We start from the raw sequence: 25390 nt of genomic DNA, 5'->3' as shown, positions 1-25390 counted from the left end.
GATACAGAATCTGACTTGTGCAACGGAATTTACTGGATTAGAGTACATGACATGTTTTGGTGTGTCAGTGTCTCTGTTTTGGCCCTAAGTTTTGCACTCACTTCTCTATATGATTGTCTTTTTCCATGCGGTGTATGGCAATTCGAAGCAGCAGCGGCTAAAGGTTATTGTTACTAAGAATGAATTTAATAAAAAAGAGTTTGCTTGGGTCCTGTTGATTACTAAATAACTTGTGAGAAGGGGTTTCAGAAATTAAGCCTATTTAAAACTTGAGAATCATCATGACCAACAACAGACAATGTTAATTACAGTGACATAGGTATCAATAATGCCTGAGTGCCACATTAACAAATTATTTCAACTTCGAAGTTATGTTAACATTTAACAAAAGCAGCATTTATTTATTAATTAGATGTGGAGAATAATTATGGTTATTATTTGGAGGATAAGGAGGCTTCTTTAATTGACAAGCAAAACATGGGATTATTGCAAACTCGGACTAATAATCACGAGCCTAACGTTGCAATTGCTTTTGCGTTATGCTTGCGAATTTTACCTTGAATTCCATCTTCAAGCATAGTTAAGCTACCTAAACCTCTCCTGGCTATATAAATGGAATCAGGCCTCTAATGTGGTAACATCTGTCATCACCGACGTGAGGGCAGCGTGACACGCCTTCTGTCACCGAGCTCTCGACCGATACTACTACTTCCACTCTCGCAGACAGACGTCGTCTCACAACAACGCTTAGAATTGCGCTCCCATGTTTCGCCTCCAGATTGTTACTATCGATATGTGAGTGCTTACAGAAAGCAAAGAATAGTGTTAAGTTGGCTATATTGTTTTCAATGTAATGAAGAGTTTTGACATACTCCTTACACTGGACCTGTATAAATAGACTAAATCGCTTGCAAGGCATGTTTAATTACGCAGGACCGTGTATAGAGAAGGCTGTTAGCTTCTAAGATGCACTGTTGTACAAAAGAAAAATAAGGTTTTGATCATATACGCGTTGATAATGAATGTCATTTTACAATGTTAACTTTGATAAAGAGAAGAGGAGGTTTAGCACCTCACGTGGCTTATTCCTCGAGTACGGCAGGATTTAGAAAAGGTATCTGAATGGTGCGAAAAGTGGCACTTGACCCTAAATAACGAAAAGTGTGAGGCCATCCACATGAGTGCTAAAAGGAAATCGTTAAACTTCGGTTACACGATAAATCAGTCTAATCTAAAAGCTATAAATTCAACTAAATACCTAGGTATTACAATTATGAACAACTGAAATTGGAAGAAACATATAGAAAATGTAGTGAGGAAGGCTAGCCAAAGACTGCGTTTTATTGGCAGGACACTTAGAAAATGTAAGAGATCTACTGAGAAGACTGCCTACACTACGCTTGTCCGTCCACTTTTAGAATACTGCGGCGCGGTGTGGGATCCTTACCAGACAGGAAAAAGTTCAAAGAAGGGGAGCACGTTTTGTATTATAGTGAAATGTGGGTGAGAGTGTCGCTGAAATGATGCAGGATTTGGGCTGGACATCATTAAAAGAAAGAAGGCGATTTCGTTGCGACGGAATCTTCTCACGAAATTCCACTCACCAACTTTCAACTCCGAACTTGAAAATATTTTCTTGACACCGACCTACATAGGGAGGAACGATTAACACGATAAAATAAGGGACATCAGGGCTCATACGGAAAGATACAGGTGTTCATTCTTTCCGCGCGCTATACGAGATGGGAATAATATAGAACTGTGAAAGTGGTTCGATGAACCCTCTGCCAGGCACTTAAATGTGATTTGCAGAGAATCCCTGTAGATGAAGATGTAGATTTGTGAACTGCGTCGTGTAATACCGTGAGAGGCAAATTCGTTGTCAATTTTTATTCTATGCTCCATTTGAAAGTAGTCTTTTCCGAAGGTGAATTCCTTTACTTTCAAACGTAAATACTAAATTCGCGTCGAAAGTGCAATGCTATGTTCTGGAAAGGCAATTCCCCTGTTGTCTTCACATACTCCTTATTTAATGCTTGAAATGTGTGAGATGCACAAGTTCACAGCCGTCAACTGTGAGTCTGATGAGTACACTGGGAGTTGCTCCAGATGGCACAATCGAGGACAACCACCTTGGAAATGCAGAACAGAAACAGGGCTCCTATTCAGTTTGGCGACAATGCTGCGCTATTCACAGGCCCGCTGCATGTAACTACAAAGTTTACGTAGCTATCAGACCGAATTCAGATAGCTTCAGAAGGTCGCTCTCTATTCGCAGAGCTTTCTCTCCAAGGTTGGTTTGTTGTATCATCTTTATGTTCTTTCTGTTTCTGTATGCCTTCTGGCCAGAAGATTATACGAGTGACTCATCGAACGTGGCCCCGTTTCGACGAACTAAAATGGCCGGAAATCCCATAACTTTATATTAGAGGAAATAGTATTTGTTAACAGTAGTTCCAAATACAATCTCCACAGATCCTTCTTCTTCTTCTTCTTTCTCTTCTCCCTCAGTCGTTAGACCAGGTGATCCATCCATCTTGTCTTTGGTCCACCGATGTTTCTTCTCCCGTACTGTGGAAGTCATCGTCTGTTCTTTCTGTATGTTCCTTAATCTTTCATATGAAATTTTAAATTCTTACATTCCGCCGTACGGTCTTAATTTTTAATCCCTCTTCTTGTTACTCGATAGACTATTCTGATAAATCTCATCTCGGCTGCTTGGAGGTTACGATGCGTTTTAGAGTTCACAGTCCAGTTCTCAATTTATATAGTCCACAAAGAACTGCCAGAATCTCATAAAATTTTAGCATAATGTCATTTCGTACTTTTCTCCTGAACGTGCTTTTGATGGTGCCGTATATCATACCGAATATCCCAGTCTCCTATTTCAGTATCAACTTCACCAAGGTATTAGTTTTCAAAGACCAAGAATCCGAAGAAGTGAACTTGTTAAATAGTTTGGTTTTCTAATATGAATTTGCAACTTAAAGGATGTGTGCTTTGGAATGCTATGCACTTGGTTTTATCTGTCGATGTACACTCCTGGAAATTGAAATAAGAACACCGTGAATTCATTGTCCCAGGAAGGGGAAACTTTATTGACACAGTCCTGGGGTCAGATACATCACATGATCACACTGACAGAACCACAGGCACATAGACACAGGCAACAGAGCATGCACAATGTCGGCACTAGTACAGTGTATATCCACCTTTCGCAGCAATGCAGGCTGCTATTCTCCCATGGAGACGATCGTAGAGATGTTGGATGTAGTCCTGTGGAACGGCTTGCCATGCCATTTCCACCTGGCGCCTCAGTTGGACCAGCGTTCGTGCTGGACGTGCAGACGACGCTTCATCCAGTCCCAAACATGCTCAATGGGGGACAGATCCGGAGATCTTGCTGGCCAGGGTAGTTGACTTACACCTTCTAGAGCACGTTGGGTGGCACGGGATACATGCGGACGTGCATTGTCCTGTTGGAACAGCAAGTTCCCTTGCCGGTCTAGGAATGGTAGAACGATGGGTTCGATGACGGTTTGGATGTACCGTGCACTATTCAGTGTCCCCTCGACGATCACCAGTGGTGTACGGCCAGTGTAGGAGATCGCTCCCCACACCATGATGCCGGGTGTTGGCCCTGTGTGCCTCGGTCGTATGCAGTCCTGATTGTGGCGCTCACCTGCACGGCGCCAAACACGCATACGACCATCATTGGCACCAAGGCAGAAGCTACTCTCATCGATGAAGACGACACGTCTCCATTCGTCCCTCCATTCACGCCTGTCGCGACACCATTGGAGGCGGGCTGCACGATGTTGGGGCGTGAGCGGAAGACGGCCTAACGGTGTGCGGGACCGTAGCCCAGCTTCATGGAGACGGTTGCGAATGGTCCTCGCCGATACCCCAGGAGCAACAGTGTCCCTAATTTGCTGGGAAGTGGCGGTGCGGTCCCCTACGGCACTGCGTAGGATCCTACGGTCTTGGCGTGCATACGTGCGTCGCTGCGGTCCGGTCCCAGGTCGACGGGCACGTGCACCTTCCGCCGACCACTGGCGACAACATCGATGTACTGTGGAGACCTCACGCCCCACGTGTTGAGCAATTCGGCGGTTCGTCCACCCGGCCTCCCGCATGCCCACTATACGCCCTCGCTCAAAGTCCGTCAACTGCACATACGGTTCACGTCCACGCTGTCGCGGCATGCTACCAGTGTTAAAGACTGCGATGGAGCTCCGTATGCCACGGCAAACTGGCTCACACTGACGGCGGCGGTGCACAAATGCTGCGCAGCTAGCGCCATTCGACGGCCAACACCGCAGTTCCTGGTGTGTCCGCTGTGCTGTGCGTGTGATCATTGCTTGTACAGCCCTCTCGCAGTGTCCGGAGCAAGTATGGTGGGTCTGACACACCGGTGTCAATGTGTTCTTTTTTCCATTTCCAGGAGTGTAGTTAAATTACGTTGCTTTACTGTTTTACAAAGCTCATAAAGCGTCCTCTGCAAATTTGTTACCCTATCTAGACTCTTGTCGTCTGCAAAAATAAGAGTTTTGATAAAACTTCTTTCTTTGAAGTTGTTCTCTATATTAAATTTAAAAGCCGTTCTTTCCGTTCCCACAAAAGTTGTCAAAACGTAAATTAAAAAATATTGGTAAAATGAGCACCCTTTTCTGATCCCTTCACTACGGTTTCCTTGGGAAATTTTTCCAGATAGATTCAATGTCATTAAAAAAAACTTCCAAACAAGTAAAAGATACGAGGGCTGTCCAGAAAGTGAGTTACGATTGACCGCGAAATGAAAACCACAGTGAAAATCAGAAATGTTTCATTTGTAACAGTTAGCTACACCTTTCAGCTACTTCTCTACGTAGTCGCCGTTCTGACTCAGACATTCGTCGTAGCGTTGTGCCAACTTTCCAATACCCTCATCATAGAAGGCAGCCGCCAGTGCTTTCCGCCAATTCTCTACGCTGGCCTAAAACTCGTTGTCTGTGCCAAAATGTTGTCTTCATAGCCAGCGGTTCGTTTGAGCAGAGATGAAACTCAGTGGGAGACGATTACGGGCTGTATTGTGGGTAACCAAACATTTCCAATTGAAACGATGCCGGAACATCTCCATTGCCCCTGCAGAATGAGGCTGAGAATTGTCTTGAAGAAGAAACCGCACGACAGTTATGTAATGTTAGTTGCATAGCTTCAGGGGAAAATTCTCACCAGGCCCTCGTACTTGGCGGGAGACACTATTTTCTATAACATCTTTACGCGCTCACTAAGAGTTCAGGAATGAAATGAGCGACATAATTCTACCTGAAGTCATACTAGAGACACTGCCCAACACATCTTTGCAAAGCTTTATCGGATTTTCATTATCGTTTCCATTTCGCGACCGATCGTAACTTACTTTCTGGACAGCCCTCGTAATTAATACATGTATAAAAGTAGACACTTATTATTCTGTAACTCTGGCTAAAAATTTTTTATACTCTTAAGTACTGTTTCAACTCCCTCCCCGCCCCCCCTCCCCCACGACGTGGCATGGACTCAACTAATGTCTGAAGTAGTGCTGGAGGGAATTGCCACCATGAATCCTGCAGTGGTGTCCATATATCCGTAAGAGTACGAGGGAGTGGAGATCTCTTGTGAACAGTACGTTGCAAAGCAGCAAAGATATGCTCAAGAATGTTCATGTCTGTGGTATTCGGTACCATCGGAAGTGTTACTGGAGCCACTCTGTAGCAATCTTGGACGTGTGGGGTGTCGCATTGCCCTGCTGGAATTGTCCAAGTCTGTCGGAATGCACAATGGACGTGAATGGGTGCAGGTGATCAGACAGGATGCTTACACACGTGTCACCTGTCGTCGTATCTAGACGTAGCAGGGGTCCCACATCACTCCAACTGCACGCGCCCCACACCATTACTGAGCCTCCACCAGCTTGAACAGTGCATTGATGACAAGCAGGATCCATGGATTCATGAAATTGTCTCCAAACCTGTACATGTCCGTCCGCTCGGTACAATTTGAAAGGAGATTCGTCCGACTAGGCAACATGTTTCCGGTCATCAACAGTAAAATGTCGGTGTCGACGGGACCAGACAAGGCGTAAAGCTTTTTGTCGTGCAGTCATCAAGGGTACACGAGGGGGCCTCCGGCTCCGGAAGCCCATATCGGTGATGTTTCGTTGAATGGTTCGCATACTGCCAGCATTGAAATATGCAGCAATTTGCGAAAGGGTTGCACTTGTGTCGCGTTGAACGATTCTCTTCACTCGTCGTTGGTCCCGTTCTTGTAGAATCTTTTTCCGGCCGCAGCGATTTGGTAGACTCGATGTTTTACCGGATTCCTGTTATTCGCGGTACACTCGTGAAATGATCGTCCTGGAAAATCCCCACTTCATTGCTACCTCGCAGATGCTATGTCCCATCGCTCGTGCGCCGACTGTAACACCAAGTTCAGACTTACTTAAATCTTGATAACTTGCCATTGTAGCATCAGTAACCGATCTAATAATTGCGCCAGTCAGTTGTCTTATGTAGGCATTGCCATCCGCAGCGCCGTATTCTCTCTATTTACACATCTCTTTATTTGAATATGCATGCCTATACCAGTTTCTTTGGTGCCTCAGTGTATAACGAACTTCATTTTTTAGTTTTCAAACAGCTTCAAAAACATGCCTGAGGAGCAGATAAAGTTTCGTTTGAATAAAGGGAAAATATGAGTACGATGGAGAGGACAATGCCCATAGAGTTGAAGTTATATCACGCATAGATACCAATAACTTATAGAGGACAGCATGTCAGATAATAGAGTCAACAATCAAACCATTTGACGAAGAAATCAGTCGATATAAAGAAACTAAGAACGCGACTTTCATTTTCTTCTTCTCTCCGTCTTACAACCATTCCATATTCTACCTGTTCCCTTTAGCTTTTCTCGTCTCCTTCTTCCTTCAGCCGAAACGTGGGCTGTAGTGCGAAATGATTTGTCCGTGTTCGGGATTGCGAATCCGATGTCAAACCAATGTACCCTTCGTTTTCGCTCTATAGCACAATATTGCTTTTCTCCGTCTTACTACCAATAAAATTACAGGATTACGGTGATACTGCAGCGCTGTTTACTATTATTTTCTCTTTCGCTTTACTCATTGCTAAGCTGAAAGCGTCGTGGTGCGTGAAGAGTTGTTGATGATGAGGCAGCGAGTAGTGAGCTTACTCCCACCCCAACTTAAGCAGAACTTGAACATTTAAGAAGCGCACCGTTGCTTGTAATTTAACCTGAGTGATGGTCGCCGGAACTGGCCATTTTCGCCAGCACGTACATGAGGGAATCAGCATGTGTCGCGAATTTCGTGGACAGCTAACAGTGTCGTATCGTAATGTAAATCATATTATACGGAACGAGGTAATATTTCTAAAAGTGCTTCATTCCACTGTGGTTTGAATATTGTAAAGAATCGAACGAAAGTATTTTTATAGAAGAGTACTGTATTCGCTAGCAAATGAGGTGTTGCTGCAGGTAGTGCTTATTTGGACTCGAACCATAATTATAATCGAGATAATTGCGTCTGTATCACTCAAAACTTAAGTAAAATTACTAAACTGAACTGTTCTTCTGGTTTTACTTCTTGCGTATAATGGTGTTTACAACGCCAGTTCTTATAAACTTTGTAATCGTGTTTATGACGCCAGCACTTTTAAACTTTATTTTGGTACTACATAAAATATATAAAAGAAATGAGAACTTACTCGTATAGTGCCGAACAAACGAGAATTCGTTCTAGCCACACACGTAACATTAACAGTTATTAAATGTGACTTGCAACTGGGTATTTTGTCTGCAGGATTTTGAGAATGTTCGCGAGCGTATTTTTGAGTTTGTGGTAAGTTATTCAGAACTCACTGCTCATCCAAAGTGGATTGGTTATGTTACTGTGGATGGTAATAAGCATAATACCAATGTTATAGCACGACTTACAGACTGAGGAAGAGTAAATGATTAAAGTTTTAGTGTCAATGTTTTAGGAGGAAGAGTAAATGATTAAATTTTTAGTGATAATGTTTTAGGTACGTGTGTGTGTGATGTTACGGATAAGTAAGAGAAAGCGGAACTGGCGCCAATGCTGACGCGAGAGAGACACGGAAAAGTGAAAAATCCTTGACGGGCTGTTATCACCGGAAGCCGAGAAGTTGGCCAGAGGCGGGAGCTACGATAGCCATCAGCAAAGGTCAAAAGTGTTTTTAAAAAGGGTATAAGAAGCGCGCTTCTTTGGCTCTAGATTGTCGGAGTTGGTATAGACAGAGTATAACGTAGCGGTCGCAACACTCCGTCTCTTTTCTTGCTACTCACTGCGATCGCAGCGCTCCAAGTGGTCAGCAAGCGACACTTTTGAATATGATAACAGGTGTGTACATTGATCTGTAACATAGTTTACACAATAGGAAGCGTGTGTAGTACCATAAAAATTGACAATAACTGAAAAACGCCACATTTGTCATTATTTAGCTTCCTAAGGACTGTTTTTGGATTCTCTTGTAATGTACAGATATTTACTAAAGAACGCTGTTTTTGCTTACTAACAAATGGTGGCTGTATGCATCAGAAGACCAGACATTTTGCAGAAAGACATTGTATATCTACCCAACAACGCGAAGTTCTGTACACTACATTTTCAGCTAAAGCAGGAAATCTGGAACGTAGGAAACGTGTCTGGAATGTAGTACCTACATTATTTAGCGTTCCAAATACGCCGCTACACTTCTAGCTGAACGTAAAACCACATAGATATCATGATAAAACGTCAAAAGCAATGAAGCTGTTCCCAAACACTGGGGAAACTAGTTGTACAATTGATGCTTCATCTGAGTCACAAATTGCAAGAATCTTCAACACCCTCAATTTGAAGGAAAAGTAATAATATTTACAAAAATATTCGTATATTAAAAAAAAATCGAGTGAAATGTGAGAATGAGCTAATCATTAGACTCCACTTTTTTTTACTTAACAAGGAAGGCGCCTGTCGCAATAAGAACAGATAACTAGTGAAATATATGCTTCTTAAGCATGAAATATGTGTTTATATTCTCTTGCTTTGAGCGGAACAAGCTGCAATTATAAATATATTCGTAAGTATTTCCTCATGAGTAAATTGAAACTTATGTCACTGAATCAGTGCAATTCGTCTGTTTTTACATTTATTTCACTATCCTTCATGTCTTCTGATATTGCACAAACTCTCGGAGGCAAAAAAGTAAAATATATATTACGTAAACCACTTAGGAAGTGGATGAGAAACAAACATCCTTACGAAGCATGTGACTGGTTTGTTACCGCTTGGAGCGCTACTGTCGCTCGAACTGTCAGACGGTAACAACGTTTCGAAGAAGCGAGTGACTTGACTGTACGTATTAGACTGTGGCATAGATGTGAATTATTGATACTGAGAAGAAATATATTCGTATTTTTAATAGTGACCCTGGTCTGAAAGAAGATTCCGACACGTAAAGGGTGATCAATGTGAAGAAATTCTTTTGGTCAGAGAGGAACAATTCTGGTCTGCGGTAAATTTTTGGTTTTCCAGTTAATACTGTCTCAACCTGGGGAAATCAAGGTAAAATCCTGAAAGAGCAAAGTAGCCACTCATATTAATGATGGAAATTCTTCTATTAGAAGTTTATGAGTTAAAAATATCTAACTTCTTGAAGATACGGAACCATTAAACAACCGGGGGTAGCGATTTAGTCTTTCTGGTATCTAATGGAAATCAAGTTTTCCAAATTATTTGTATCTGAAGATGATAAGCTATACTAATAGTGGCTAAAGCGAGAAGAGGGAGAGTTAGGATAAATAATATTTAACAGACGGACAAAGCGGTAGGTAATGGTTATAGGGCGTCATGTCTCTGACTATGAGCAGTATATTTATTAGCTCCAACTCTGTGTGTATCTGACAAGTGAACGAGCAGGAATAAAATAAGTGGAGATTTTCTACGTAAACAAACAGATGAAATAGCAAGAAAAATTCCTAATAGACGCTGCCGTGAGATAAATATTTAGGAATGTCATCACAGTAGTGAAGTCGGGATAAGTCGTGTGGTAACAGATGTAATTAATCGTAAGAAAGAAACATCACAAAACTATCACGCAGTTAAACATTACGCCAGATAAAATTTAATCGAGCCTAAAGCCATAGCCAAACTGTCAAAGACATTCAACAGTCTGAAATAGTAAAATTTGTCATCAGAGTAATCGTAGACCAGTGAGTCAGTAACTCTAGTATATGACAAGAGGAAGTTTGTAACCGAGCTTTCTAATACACAGTACTAATCGCATAGGAGCTATAGAGGGGCGCTTAATGTTTTTGCTACCTGAGTAGATAATAATTTCCGGTACGATCTATTGTAGTGTTCACAGTGTACGGCTGCACTCTACGACCAACGAAAATCAATAAACTGTGTTACGGATATGCCTATGAGCAAAGAAAATTAATAAACTGTGTTGTGCTAAGGTTGAGCATTAGTGAATATACAAATTCACCACGAACATTTTTTATTTCATGATGTGGCATGTGGAAATATAGGCAAATCTGTCAAGTATCCTAATAAAAATAACATTAATAAACCTTAAAGCACGGGAGACGCTAACAGCGTGATACGGAAATTGACCAAATAACTATGTCCATCCCTAGAGACCGAACTCTACAGGGTTGTATTCTCTCTCTCTCTACGACTATGTTATCCAAAATACCTAAGCCACCTTCTCACGTGTCAAATCCTTTCTTTCACTAATCACAATTAATATCTGAGAGTCCTTGTGCTCACTGGTGAACAGACAGACTTAGTAGCTTAGGATAAAAATAATATTTTTTTAGAGGTGACACTCTTCTAGGTCTAATTACTAAGTTATTCCTACAAATGATAATTCTGAGCTGTTGTACATTTTTATGCTAATGGAAAGTTGGTCTTAAACTTCACAATTTCATTTTTACATTTGTTCCTGTCATTATTATTGCTAAGTCTGTATTTTAAACACTTTTTTAGCGAATCTATTAGGATAGGTTGCAAAGGTTACACAAATTGAAATATATCGTTCGTGGAAGTATAATAACGGGTGTTGCCATGACGTCACAAACTTGAAGCCCACGTCCGCCATGTTAGTAAAACTAAACATTAGCTCCTGGTGGAAGTGTTTTGATGAAAAATGTCAGCTTGCATAACTTACAGGTGTACTAGCCGTTACGATTATACACTCCTGGAAATTGAAATAAGAACACCGTGAATTCATTGTCCCAGGAAGGGGAAACTTTATTGACACATTCCTGGGGTCAGATACATCACATGATCACACTGACAGAACCACAGGCACATAGACACAGGCAACAGAGCATGCACAATGTCGGCACTAGTACAGTGTATATCCACCTTTCGCAGCAATGCAGGCTGCTATTCTCCCATGGAGACGATCGTAGAGATGTTGGATGTAGTCCTGTGGAACGGCTTGCCATGCCATTTCCACCTGGCGCCTCAGTTGGACCAGCGTTCGTGCTGGACGTGCAGACCGCGTGAGACGACGCTTCATCCAGTCCCAAACATGCTCAATGGGGGACAGATCCGGAGATCTTGCTGGCCAGGGTAGTTGACTTACACCTTCTAGAGCACGTTGGGTGGCACGGGATACATGCGGACGTGCATTGTCCTGTTGGAACAGCAAGTTCCCTTGCCGGTCTAGGAATGGTAGAACGATGGGTTCGATGACGGTTTGGATATACCGTGCACTATTCAGTGTCCCCTCGACGATCACCAGTGGTGTACGGCCAATGTAGGAGATCGCTCCCCACACCATGATGCCGGGTGTTGGCCCTGTGTGCCTCGGTCGTATGCAGTCCTGATTGTGGCGCTCACCTGCACGGCGCCAAACACGCATACGACCATCATTGGCACCAAGGCAGAAGGGACTCTCATCGATGAAGACGACACGTCTCCATTCGTCCCTCCATTCACGCCTGTCGCGACACCATTGGAGGCGGGCTGCACGATGTTGGGGCGTGAGCGGAAGACGGCCTAACGGTGTGCGGGACCGTAGCCCAGCTTCATGGAGACGGTTGCGAATGGTCCTCGCCGATACCCCAGGAGCAACAGTGTCCCTAATTTGCTGGGAAGTGGCGGTGCGGTCCCCTACGGCACTGCGTAGGATCCTACGGTCTTGGCGTGCATCCGTGCGTCGCTGCGGTCCGGTCCCAGGTCGACGGGCACGTGCACCTTCCGCCGACCACTGGCGACAACATCGATGTACTGTGGAGACCTCACGCCCCACGTGTTGAGCAATTCGGCGGTACGTCCACCCGGCCTCCCGCATGCCCACTATACGCCCTCGCTCAAAGTCCGTCAACTGCACATACGGTTCACGTCCACGCTGTCGCGGCATGCTACCAGTGTTAAAGACTGCGATGGAGCTCCGTATGCCACGGCAAACTGGCTCACACTGACGGCGGCGGTGCACAAATGCTGCGCAGCTAGCGCCATTCGACGGCCAACACCGCGGTTCCTGGTGTGTCCGCTGTGCCGTGCGTGTGATCATTGCTTGTACAGCCCTCTCGCAGTGTCCGGAGCAAGTATGGTGGATCTGACACACCGGTGTCAATGTGTTCTTTTTTCCATTTCCAGGAGTGTAGTTTAAAGTGTAAAACGATCACATGTCATTCGTAGGTGGACTGGTTCAGGCGCTGTTTTCTTCTATATACATGAATTGTAGTTGGGCTGGTTTGTTTTACTGCAGCTGTTTTATTTCTGTAATTTGGCTTGTTAAGTTAGACTCCAAAACGTCTCTGCTTCAACGCTGTGACAAAATATAACAAATATAGCAAATATACAAATATCAAAAAAAGTTTTGCATCACCCCAGTTCCTAGAACTCTTGAAGATAGATGTTAACTGTGGATATTGTACCACAGACACAGTCCCTTTGACTGTTCAGAGATGTCACTAAACCCGCCTAAAGATGCAGACAACCATGTATCAGCAGCGCCTTTTAGACGGAGGGTGTCCGACAGCCGATAAGTTCCGGTCATTCCAACAGCAAGGAGGTACACGGCTCGTGTTGTCTGTAGATCAACCATGCCTAGAAGGTTAATACAGCGGTTCGATCGCGTCCGCATTGTTACTTTGTGCCAGGAAGAGCTCTCAACAAGGGAAGTGTCCAGGCGTCTCGGAGTGAACCAACGTGACGTTTTTCGGATATGGAGGAGATACAGAGAGACAGGAACTGTCGATGACATGCCTCGCTCAGGCCGTCCAAGGGCTACTACTATAGTGGATGACCGCTATCTACGGATTATGACTCGGTGGAACCCTCACATCTATGCCACCATGTTAAATAACGCTTCTCTTGCAGCCACAGGACGTCATATTATAACTCAAACTGTGCGCAATAGGCCACATGTTGCGCAACTTCAATCCCGACGTCCGTGGCGAGGTCCACCTTTGCAGCCACCACACCATACAGCGCGGTACAGATGGGCCCAACAACATGCCGAATGGACGGCTTAGGATTGGCATCACGTTCTCTTCACCGATTATGTCGCATATGCCTTCAACCAGACAATCGTCGGAGACGTGTTTGTAGGCAATACGGTCAGGCTGAACGCCTTAGACACACTGCCTAGCGAGTGCAGCAAGGTGGAGGTTCCCTGCTGTTTTGGGGTGGCATTATGTGGGGCCGAGGTATGCCGCTAGTGGCCATGGAAGGCGCCGAAACTGCTGTATAAGACGTGAATGCCATCCTCTGACTGATTGTGCAACCATATCGGCAGGATATTGACGAGGCATTCGTCTTCATGAACAACAATTCGCGCCCCCATCGTGCACATCTTGTAAATGACTTCCTTCAGGATAACGACATCGCTCGACTAGAGCGTTCAGCATGTACTCCAGACATGTACCCTATGGAACATGCCTGGGATAGATTGAAAATGACTAGTTATGGACGACGTGACCCACCAACCATTCTGAGGGATCTGCGTCTAATCTCCGTTGAGGAGTGGAACATTCTGGGCCAATAGTGCCTTGATGAACTTGCCGATAGTATGCCACTATGAATAGGGGCACGCAGCAATGCAAGAGGACGTGGTACTGGGCATTAGAGGTACCGGTATGTACAGCAATGTGGACCACCACCTCTGAAAGTCTCGCTGTATGGTAGTACAACATCCAGTGTGAGGTTTTCATGAGCAATAAAAAGGGCGGAAATGATGTTTATGTTGATCTCTACTCCAATTCTCTGTACAGGTTCCGGAACTCTCGGTACCGAACTCTCGGAACTTTTTTTGGAGATGTGTATATTCTCAGTATTTTCAGAACAGGACGTATACCGGACATCAGTTACGTCATTTCGTATCTACTAAGGTAAATGCTGGATTACGAAAGCAGCCTTTTCACATCGCTTGTTGGTCGTTATAAACATTTAACAAAAAGAAAATTACATAAATGAGGTCAAATGCGTCTTATTACTGAGCTAATATGCCTTTAAGACCAGAAAAACCTCCGAAAAATCTGTCCGGACACTTTGGTATTAATGAAAGCGCTGTAATATTTGCCATTTCAAACAACTTTTGCGTGGACAAGGCTGGAATTAAATACAGGGAGCAACTGCAAACAGTAGTCTGCTAATGTTTAGGGCCGACTAAAACGGCGGCGACAGCTTCAAAGCAATGTAAGGGGCGAGTCTGTGGCGCCACCTTCCTTTATTATACCTCCATGATATTGTTTCATTTGCAGGGTGTGGGGCGGTGGTGACAGGAGTCGCTTTGGGCCAGCGACTACCGCTAACGCTATAGATCCAGTAATTAACATGCTGACCCCGTGAAGATACGGGATAAAGGCCAGGTAAGAACATTGTCTTTGCTATGAAAAACAGAGAAAATTAGGAACACCACTGTGACGTTGCTAGAACTATATGCTACAGACAGTAAAATTTTAATTGAATTATACTGAACTTTAGATGCAAATCGAAAGTAGTACGTATGCGGAGGTCAGTCAGTTATCGACATCATTGCATGCAATCCATCTTTTACGCCCGAAAGCGAGAAGATAGCTAGTGTGTCACAGACTTCAGACAAGTATACATACTAGTCTATTCGTTATTACAGAATCTTTTCCTCTCTTTCTTCGTCAATGAAACAGTTCACATCCGCTAAATGCGATTTATGTTCCACGTTTCTCAGGTGTTTAAGCGTGTTACTACGTTTCAGTCCTTCTGTCTATCGTTCGAGTTTCCCTAAAGCAAACACAAAACAACTACATACTGTAAAGGGATTTACGAGATCAATTGAGAGGGCAGCGAAGATCGCTTCAAGGAATAAATATCTTGACGTTAATGATAATAGCTGGAAATAATAAAAAAATACATAAAACTTTGCTATCATAAATTTGATGACCTGTTATTACAAAACGGGGTTTTGTCTTTCACGGTATGTGCAGGATGGAGAACGTTGTTAGGATTATTTGAGAATTGTAGTGTTTCAACCACTATGGGTTATGCCACCTTCACGATATATTATTAAGTTCATTACGTAACTTATTTCAATGTATGCCAACTAATTTTATTATTTTAAGTGTCCTTCGCAAAGTAATACCAAAGGTTTGTGTTTTTTCTATTCGTTTCGTGGTCGACGCGGAGCCTTTGTATCAGCTAATGGATCTTCTGGCACGGATTGCGGACTTCGAAATACCGGACCAAGTTAAAGCCGACGCGACAGCCATTCCTTTCTAGAAGATGCGTTTCGCTGTGTTAAAAAAAACGGCTGATTAATCCTGAAAGAGAAAAAAGAAGAGAATGAGGTAATCGTTCATATAATCTCAGTTCTTTTCCGGCCACTTTTTCTTGCATATGATTATTAATTAAGGTAAGATTTGTAGTACGTGTCAGTAGTTTGAACATCGCTAAAGTGTAATAAATTATTATTAGAAGTGTTTAAAACACATTAGTGGCTGTATGACTAATTTTTGGAATATCATTTTCTTGAAATGTTTGATGCGTCTCTACTGGAAAATTCTCAATGCATTGGTAGATCAGAATCGAAACTGAAGTTCAGATACGACCGTAATTTATGATGATTTATTGATCTCTGGTCTTAAAAGACACATAACGTGTATCCACAGGACATGTGGCCTGTAATTGAAGAAGTGTCCGGAATAGTCCCCCATTCGGATCTCCGGGAGGGGACTGCCAAGGGGGAGGTTACCATGAGAAAAAGATTGAATAATCTACGAAAGGATAACGTTCTACGAGTCGGGGCGTGGAATGTCAGAAACTTGAACGTGGTAGGGAAACTAGAAAATCTGAAAAGGGAAATGCAAAGGCTCAATCTAGATATAGTAGGGGTCAGTGAACTGAAGTGGAAGGAAGACAAGGATTTCTGGTCAGATGATTATCGGGTAATATCAACAGCAGCAGAAAATGGTATAACAGATGTAGGATTCGTTATGACTAGGAAGGTAGGGCAGAGGGTGTGTTACTGTGAACAGTTCAGTGACCGGGTTGTTCTAATCAGAATCGACAGCAGACCAACACCGACAACGATAGTTCAGGTATACATGCCGACGTCGCAAGCTGAAGATGAACAGATAGAGAAAGTGTATGAGGATATTGAAAGGGTAATGCAGTATGTAAAGTGGGACGAAAATCTAATAGTCATGGGCGACTGGAATGCAGTTGTAGGGGAAGGAGTAGGAGAAAAGGTTACAGGAGAATATGGGCTTGGGACAAGGAATGAAAGAAGAGAAAGACTAATTGAGTTCTGTAACAAGTTTCAGCTAGTAATAGCGAATACCCTGTTCAAGAATCACAAGAGGAGGAGGTATACTTGGAAAAGGCCGGGAGATACGGGAAGATTTCAATTAGATTACATCATGGTCAGACAGAGATTCCGAAATCAGATACTGGATTGTAAGGCGTACCCAGGAGAAGATATAGACTCAGATCATAATATCGTAGTGATGAAGAGTAGGCTGAAGTTCAAGACATTAGTCAGGAAGAATGAATACGCAAAGAAGTAGGATGCGGAAGTACTAAGGAATGACGAGATACGTTTGAAGTTGTCTAACGCTATAGATACAGCAATAAGGAATAGCGCAGTAGGCAGTACAGTTGAAGAGGAATCGACATCTGTAAAAAGGGCCATCACAGAAGTTGGGAAGGAAAACATAGGTACAAAGAAGGTAGCTGCGAAGAAACCATGGGTAACAGAAGAAATACTTCAGTTGATTGATGAAAGGAGGAAGTACAAACACGTTCCGGGAAAATCAGGAATACAGAAATACAAATTGCTGAGGAATGAAATCAATAGGCAGTGCAGGGAAGCTAAGACGAAATGGCTGCAGGAAAAATGTGAAGACATCGAAAAAGATATGATTGTCGGAAGGACAGACTCAGCAAACAGGAAAGTCAAAACAACATTTGGTGACATTAAAAGCAACGGTGGTAACATTAAGAGTGCAACTGGAATTCCACTGTTAAATGCAGAGGAGAGAGCAGATAGGTGGAAAGAATACATTGAAAGCCTCTATGAGGGCGAAGATTTGTCTGATGTGATAGAAGAAGAAACAGGAGTCGATTTAGAAGAAACAGGGGATCCAGTATTAGAATCGGAATTTAAAAGAGCTTTGGAGGACTTACGGTCAAATAAGGCAGAAGGGATAGATAACATTCCATCAGAATTTCTAAAATCATTGGGGGAAGTGGCAACAAAACGACTATTCACGTTGGTGTGTAGAATATGTGAGTCTGGCGATGTACCATGTGACTTTCGGAAAAGCATCATCCACACAATTCCGAAGACGGCAAGAGCTGACAAGTGCGAGAATTATCGCACAATCAGCTTAACAGATCATGCATCGAAGCTGCTTACAAGAATAATATACAGAAGAATGGAAAAGAAAATTGAGAATGCGCTAGGTGACGATCAGTTTGGCTTTAGGAAAAGTAAAGGGACGAGAGAGGCAATTCTGACTTTACGGCTAATAATGGAAGCAAGGCTAAAGAAAAATCAAGACACTTTCATAGGATTTGTCGACTTGGAAAAAGCGTTCGACAATATAAAATGGTGCAAGCTGTTCGAGATTCTGAAAAAAGTAGGGGTAAGCTATAGGGAGAGACGGGTCATATGTACAACAACCAAGAGGGAATAATAAGAGTGGACGATCAAGAACGAAGTGCTCGTATTAAGAAGGGTGTAAGACAAGGCTGCAACCTTTCGCCCCTACTCTTCAATCGGTACATCGAGGAAGCAATGATGGAAATAAAAGAAAGGTTCAGGAGTGGAATTAAAATACAAGGTGAAAGGATATCAATGATACGATTTGCTGATGACATTGCTATCCTGAGTGAAAGTGATGAAGAATTAAATGATCTGCTGAACGGAATGAACAGTCTAATGAGTACACAGTATGGTTTGAGAGTAAATCGGAGAAAGACGAAGGTAGTGAGAAGTGGTAGAAATGAGAACAGAGAGAAACTTAACATCAGGATTGATGGTCACGAAGTCAATGAAGTTAAGGAATTCTGCTACCTAGGCAGTAAAATAACGAATGACGGACGGAGCAAGGAGGACATCAAAAGCAGACTCGCTATGGCAAAAAAGGCATTTCTGGCCAAGAGAAGTCTACTAATATCAAATACCGGTCTTGATTTGAGGAAGAAATTTCTGAGGATGTACGTCTGGAGTACAGCATTGTATGGTAGTGAAACATGGAATGTGGGAAAACCGGAACAGAAGAGAATCGAAGCATTTGAGATGTTGTGCTATAGACGAATGTTGAAAATTAGGTGGACTGATAAGGTAAGGAATGAGGAGGTTCTTTGCAGAATCGGAGAGGAAAGGAATATGTGGATAACACTGATAAGGAGAAGGGACAGGATGATAGGACATCTGCTAAGACATGAGGTTCAAATGGTTCAAATGGCTCTGAGCACTATGGGACTTAACATCTGTGGTCATCAGTCCCCTAGAACTTAGAACTACTTAAACCTAACTAACCTAAGGACATCACACACATCCATGCCCGAGGCAGGATTTGAACCTGCGACCGTAGCAGTCCCGCGGTTCCGGACTGAGCGCCTGAACCGCTAGACCACCGCGGCCGGCAAGACATGAGGGAATGACTTCCATGGTACTAGAGGGAGCTGTAGAGGGCAAAAACTGTAGAGGAAGACAGAGACTGGAATACGTCAAGCAAATAATTGAGGGACGTAGGTTGCAAGTGCTTCTCTGAGATGAAGAGGTTAGCACAGGAAAGGATTTCGTGGCGGGCCGCATCAAACCAGTAAGTAGACTGATGACCAAAAAAAGGTCTTAAAATTTCATTAGCATTTGAAATAATCACAAAATTGTTTGACGCTTTTTAGTGTGAAAGATTTGTGAGATGTTTATTACGGAAAGTACGAAAGCAGCTATCGCATTTATTTTAATTGTTTTGAGTAACCAATTTCAAACTCACAAGGAGAAGCCTCAAGGGTGGGATCGAGTTTTTGAAACCATCTGTGTGGTGATGTAGGGTAGGGTCCCGGGTATCTCACCCTGCATCCATTCACCCTGGTTGGCCTTCAATTGCGACTAATAGAAGAAAATAAATAGTACTTTTCTGTAATTTTCGATAGACTTGAAATTCAGAGCACTCCGTATGTCGGCGTTTCAGCATAGTGGTTAACATACGAGCCTTCCAAGAACGAAGCTGTGGGTTCAAATTCCGTCAGGATCTTCAAAATTTTTAATTCTTCATCGAAGTGATTTCAATCATTATTTTTATTCGATTAACTGGTTCAAATATAATTTTTTAAAATTTGTAATATTTTGTCAAGTCATTTTAATCTTTATAATAACCTAATGATTTGCCTTTATTTTTCTTCGTATCTTTTGTTGTATTTGGAATCTGTGATTTTAATTATTTTTTGCTTAAATTTCGATTTAATTTCTTCCGTTTGATCATCTTAAATTTTTGTCTGTGTTATGGCATTCATGACTTCTGTTTCCCAGTTTGCTTGAATATCGTTTTATTCGCAATTCGTTTAAATCTTCATCTGCGTTATTTTGTCTATAGTGCAAGGAGAATTAATGTTTTATTGTTTGTATGACGATTAACATCCAAATAAATGTACGAGTTGTACGTAATAAAAAGAAAACATTTTCGACATCATTGCACAGTCAATATAAACAGATGATTTCTTCTGTTGTTTAAACGATACATCGACATTTTCAAACGTTTAACTACTGAGATAGATAAATGATTCCATACGAAAAAAAGAATGAAAAAGATGTTACGATGATTAAAATGACATGACGAAGAATTAGAACTATATTTAAACCAATTTTTAAATAAAAATAATCTACATCTACATCTACATTTATACTCCGCAAGCCACCCAACGGTGTGTGGCGGAGGGCACTTTACGTGCCACTGTGATTACCTCCCTTTCCTGTTCCAGTCGCGTATGGTTCGCGGGAAGAACGACTGTCTGAAAGCTTCCGTGCGCGCTCTAATCTCTCTAATTTTACATTCGTGATCTCTTCGGGAGGTATAAGTAGGGGGAAGCAATATATTCGATACCTCATCCAGAAACGCACCCTCTCGAAACCTGGCGAGCAAGCTACAACGCGATGCAGAGCGCCTCTCTTGCAGAGTCTGCCACTTGAGTTTATTAAACATCTCCGTAACGCTATCACGGTTACCAAATAACCCTGTGACGAAACGCGCCGCTCTTCTTTGAATCTTCTCTATCTCCTCCGTCAAACCGATCTGGTACGGATCCCACACTGATGAGCAATTCTCAAGTATAGGTCGAACGAGTGTTTTGTAAGCCACCTCCTTTGTTGATGGACTACATTTTCTAAGGACTCTCCCAATGAATCTCAACCTGGCACCCGCCTTACACCAACAATTAATTTTATATGATCATTCCACTTCAAATCGTTCCGCACGCATACTCCCAGTTATTTTACAGAAGTAACTGCTACCAGTGTTTGTTCCGCTATCATACAATGACAAACGTAATTTCGGAAATGGGTTAAAAATTTTAAAGCACGTGATGAGATTCAAACCCACAACTTTCGGGACGTCAGGCTTGTGTGTTAACCACTATGCTAAAATTCCAACCTAGAAACTGGTATAAATTTTAAGTACTTACATCACTCAAAATTACGATATTTTTCTGTCGATTACTCGCAATCGAGGGCTAACCATGGTGAGTGGCTGCAGGGTGAGATACCTAGTACCTTAACGTACATCACCATACAGACGACTTCAAGAAGTCAATCCCGCCCATGGGGACGCATCGTTGTCATACATTATTTCAAATTGCTGCATTGCAGCCGTTGACCACTACTGGTTCTCATGTAAGCGACCTGAACAACAGAAAGTATCTTACGCAGCTTTGACGAATAATGTAATTGCTAGAAGACAGAAATGCTCCGTATTTTTTAAACACTTTCTGAATTCGAACCTACAAGTATCGCGTCTTCGGAAACAAAATGCTGCACTCAGTCATTTGATAAAAGCAAGAATATTCAGACGATAATTTACAAATGTGTACAGGGTAGTAGCCTTGTGGCATGAGGAAAGAAAAGGAGTTTCGAACTCAACGAGCGAGGCGGCGAAGCCATTCTTCGATTCTCTTCTGCTCTCGTTTTCCTATAGTCCACGTTTCATTACCATACAATGCTGTGCTCCAAACAAACATGGTCAAAAAAGTTTATGTTTGATACTAACTAGTAGATGTCTATTGGCCAGGAATGCCCTTCTTGCCAGTGCTAGCCTGTTATTTATGTCCTCTGTCCACAATGGGTTGTTTTGCTGCCTAGGTAGCAGAAATCCTTAACTTCGTCTACTTAGTGATCCATAATTCTGATATTAAGCTTCTCTAAGTTCTCATTTCTGCTACTTCTCATTACTTTCATCTTTCTTGGTTTACTCTCAATCCACATTCTTTTCTCATCGTTAGACGGTTCATTCCATTCAGGGGATCTAGTAATGTTTCTTTACTTTCACAGAGGATAGCAATGTCATCAGCAAATCATTGATAACCTTTCATCCTGAACTTTAGTCCCACTCTTAAACCTTTCTTTTCTATCATTACTTTTTCGTTATACACACTGAACCGAAAGGGACGAAAGACTACATTCCTGTCTTGCACCCTTTTTTATTCGAGCAAGTAATTCGTTCTTGGACTTCCAGTATTATTTTTCCCTCTTCGTTCTTCAACATATTGTATACATCCAGTATTTCTCTAAAGCTTACCCCTGTTTTCTCATAATTTCGAACATCTTTCACGTTGACGTTGATGTTGTCGAACGCTTTTTCTGGCTTACAGATCCTATGAAAGTGTCTTGATTTTTCTTCAGTCTTGCTTCCATTATCAACTACAACGTCAAAACTGCCTCTCTGGTGTCTTTATCCTTCCTAAAGCCAAACTGATCGTCGTCTAACACATCCCCAACTTTCTGTTGCATTCTTCTGTATATTATTCTTGTCAGGTACTTGGATTTATGAGCTGTTAAGCTGACTGTGCGATAATTCTCGCTCTTGTCGCCTCTTGCAAACGTCGAAATTGTGTGGATGATTTTTAAAAAATCTGATGGTATATCGCCCGTCTCGTACATTCTATACACGAACGGGCATTACTGTGAATAGTAATTTTGTTGCCACTTCTTCCAGTGACTAGAAACTCCGACGGAATGTTATCTATCCCTTATGCCTTATTTGATCTTAAGCCCTCCAAAGCCCTCTTAAATTATGATTCTAATACTGGATTTGCTATCTCTTCTAAATCGACTGCTGTTTCTTCTTTTATCACATCAGACAAATCTTCCCCCTCATTGAGGCCTTGGTGTACTCTTTCCACCTACCCGATCTCTCCTTTGCATTTAACAGTGGAATTCCAGTTAGACTCCTAATGCTACCACCCTTGCTATTAATTTAGCCAAGACTGTTTTGATTTCTCTATTTGTTAAGTCAGTCATTCCAACTATCAACACTTTCTGGATTTCCTCACATTTTTCATGCAGCCTTTTAGCCCTAGCCTCCATGCTCTTCCGATTTATTTCATTCCTAAGTGATTTGTATTTCTGTATTTCCAAATTCCCTGAACATTTTTCTACTTTCTTCTTTCATCGCTCAACTGTAATATTTCTTCTCTTACCCGTGGTTTCTTCGCAGTTACCTTCCGTGTATCTAAGTTTTTGTTTCATAATTCTGTGACTGCCCTTTTTTAGAGATGCCCATTCCTCATCTGAACTGGCTACTGAGCTATTCAGTAACATAGTATCTATAGCCTCAGAGAACTTCAACTATCTCTTCATTCCTTAGTACTTTCGTATCGCAGGTCTTTGAGAATTTATTGTTCCTGACTAGTCTCTTAAATGTCGGCCTAATCTTCAACGTTACTAGATTATGATCTGGCTCTATACCTGCTCAAGGATACACCTTTCAATCCAATATCTGATTTCGGAATCTTTGACTGACCATGATTTAATGTAATTGCAGTTTTCCCCCGAGGTCCTAGATTTTACCACGTATATCTCATCCTCTTTAATTCTTGATCCGAGTATTCGTTATTAGTAGCTGACATTTATCGCAGAAGTCAATTAGACTCTTCTCTCTTATTGAACTACCAAGTCCATGTTCTCCCGTAATCAGTTCTTCTACTCTACTGCTTCCCCTACAATCGCAGTCCCGTCAACATCGACCTGATTAGAAACGGAGCACAAGCTCGGATTGTATCAAGCATGGGAAAGGAAATAGCCAGTGCCCTTTGAAAGCTACCAGCCCTTACAAAACTCTACCATCTGGTGAGCAAGATGTATGAGACATCAAGAAGAATATAATAATTCCAATTTCAAAGAAAGTAGGTGTTGACAGATGTGAAAATTACCGAACTATCAGTTAAAAAAAAAAACACGGCTGCAAAATACTAACACGAATTCTTTACAGACGAATGGAAAAACTGGTAGAAGCCGAACTCGTGGAAGATCAGTTTGGATTCCGTAGAAATGATGGAACATATGAAACAATACTGACCCTACGACTTATCTTAGAAGATGGATTAAGGAAAGGCAAACCTACGTTTCTAGCATTCGGAGACTAAGAGAAAGCTTTTGACAATGTTGACTGGAACACTCTCTTTCAAATTCTGAAGGTGGCAGGGGTAAAATACAGGGAGCGAAAGGCAATTTACAATTTGTACAGAAAGCAGAAGGCAGTTATAAGAGTGGAGGGGCATGAAGGGGAAGCAGTGGTTGGGAAGAGAGAGACAAGATAGTAGCCTATCCCCGATGCTATTCATTCTGTATATTGAGCAAGCAATAAAAGAAACAAAAGAAAAGTTTGGAGTAGGTATTAAAATCCATGGAGAAGAAATGAAAACTTTGAGGTTCGCCGATGACATTATAATTCTGTCAGAGACAGCAAAGGACCTGGAAGAGCAGCTGAACGGAATGACAGTGTCTTGAAAGGAGGATATAAGATGAACATCAACAAAGCAAAACGAGGATAATGGAATCGGGTGATGCTGAGGGAATTACATTAGGAAATGAGACGCTTGAAGTAGTAAATGAGTTTTGCTATTTGGGGAGCAAAATAACTGATGATGGTCGAAGTAGAGAGGATTTAAATGTAGACTGGCAATGGCAAAGAAAGCGTTTCTGAAGAAGAGAAATTTGTTAACATCGATTATAGATTTCACTGTTACGAAGTCGTTTCTGAAAGTATTTGTATGGAGTGTAGCCATGTATGGAAGTGAAACGTGAACGATAAATAGTTTAGACAAGAAAAAATGTGGTGCTACAGAAGAATGCTGAAGATTAGGTGCGTAGATCACATAACTAATGAGGAGGTACTGAATAGAATTGAAAAAGTGGTCTGTATACGGCAATTTCGTATCTAAAACAGTTGCTGTGGATGCAGCTTTGTTCGCTAAGACTACTTTCAGCATGGTGGATGCCAATATGGGAATACACTCGCGGTAGATCGATTGTCTGTCCCCTCTCCGTTTACAGCGAATATGTTATAGTACCACGTCCAAAATATGACGGTTTGTTTTTTTATTCCATCTCTGGAGTTGAATATTTTTAAGAATACTCTAACTTATAAAATCATCGGAGTCCAGAGATGTTCCTAACGTTCGGGAAGAAAACCTCCACATGGCCGATCATACCTACAGCTTTCGATCTCGTGAGTACGAAGCGAAGTGTTCATAAACTGGAAATACTATTCTGATCCCGCTCTCAATTTCTCCCCGGCGTTCTGAGCCTACATGAAATACATATCTATTAGTTTATTCATCATGACTGGTAAGTGGCGATCTGTATTAATTACTTGAGAGAAAGTGAACTTCTTAGTCAGGATCGCTTGT

The 25390-nt window shown here is 42.2% G+C and overlaps 1 long non-coding RNA gene across 2 annotated transcripts in view; it reads left to right on the top strand.

Moving 5' to 3' along the window:
* Positions 1-8289: 8289 nt before the first annotated feature.
* LOC126458681 (uncharacterized) overlaps positions 8290-25390 on the top strand; it is a 70066-nt gene continuing 52965 nt past the window's right edge. Inside the window, exons 1-2 of one of the 2 annotated variants that reach the window (XR_007585685.1) lie at positions 8290-8401; positions 14767-14874. This is a non-coding gene — a long non-coding RNA (uncharacterized LOC126458681). Of the gene's footprint in view, positions 8402-14766; positions 14875-15679; positions 15829-25390 lie in introns of both variants that reach the window. The other variant, XR_007585680.1, reaches the window with a different exon arrangement.

This window comes from Schistocerca serialis, chromosome 1, assembly GCF_023864345.2.
Source record: "Schistocerca serialis cubense isolate TAMUIC-IGC-003099 chromosome 1, iqSchSeri2.2, whole genome shotgun sequence".
Lineage (NCBI taxonomy): Eukaryota > Metazoa > Arthropoda > Insecta > Orthoptera > Acrididae > Schistocerca > Schistocerca serialis.
This window is presented reverse-complemented; position numbering and strand designations above follow the sequence as displayed.